Genomic DNA, 1,159 nt, shown 5'->3' with positions numbered 1-1,159 from the left:
AGTATAGCCAATATGTAGTGACTTGCATATTGTTAAGAATGTGGAGGTTTCTTTTACATTTCGCGAGCATATAAGATTGTTTATATGTGTATATAGTGCCACGTCTTTCTGAGATGACAAGGAGATCTCGATCGAATTAATATCGTGATAATTTATTGAAAAACAAGGATATATTTGGTTTAACAAGAAAAGCTTACATGATATATAGTGCAATTCAATCTGTTGCAAATAATTTCTACAAAAGATTATATATATATATAATACTGTAATCTCATCAATTGCAAATAGTTTTTTATTTCAATGTGAGCCTAAAATGAAAGAGTTGACATTCTACCAAATCTACAAGATATATTTTCAGAAATATCGTGCTTGAAAATATTCACCGTCCTTTTGTCCAGTGTACCTGATATAGGTGCAATTAGAAAAGGCTTGGAAGTACGATTTAGATTTTGAAACGACGTTTAAGCAGAAAATTCAACAAAATATATATCGTGATATATGTTTAATATCTCTAAATTTCAAATATTATTTATATGTTAAGGAAATAATAATTTTTTATGTTATCGTTGAACGTGTATTTATCTCGTATTTTATGATTACTCTTCCGATTTTTTAAACTTATGTTTATAAAGTTCCCACTCCCTTGAACAAATTGTATTGATACAATTTTTTAATATAATTTCAGTGATGATTTATGATTGAATAGCCGCGTTCAGCAGACACAACTGTTGAGTCCGTCTTATCAACACTATGTGTTGATTGGTTGGTTCTAAAAGTAAGAGCCAATCACGTTTGACTGTTACTGAGCGACTTGGTCTGCTAAACGCGCCCAATATGATTTAGATTGAGGTTATTGATATGATGACTGTGATATATAAATTCACTTGGATTTATTCCAGAGTCGAGAATTCTCTTTGCGTCAGCATAATCTATTAGCTAATAAAAAATTTTTAAAACATGTCTTTTAAATATACTATATGAATATGCGCTGTACTTTCGATAAAAAGACAAATTAATATATTTTTGCTTTTGATGGTTTAAAGTAAATATTTGAAGTCGAAAATTTAAGCAGATATATTTATATTTAAATCTAAGGGCCGGTCTCACAGTCTCCGATTAACGTGATTCTCCGATTAAACTCACTCTGCATCTCTTTCTA

Source organism: Temnothorax curvispinosus, unplaced genomic scaffold, assembly GCF_003070985.1.
Source record: "Temnothorax curvispinosus isolate PA1 unplaced genomic scaffold, ASM307098v1 QBEX01011966.1, whole genome shotgun sequence".
Taxonomy (NCBI): domain Eukaryota; kingdom Metazoa; phylum Arthropoda; class Insecta; order Hymenoptera; family Formicidae; genus Temnothorax; species Temnothorax curvispinosus.
Note: the sequence above shows the minus strand (reverse complement) of the source record.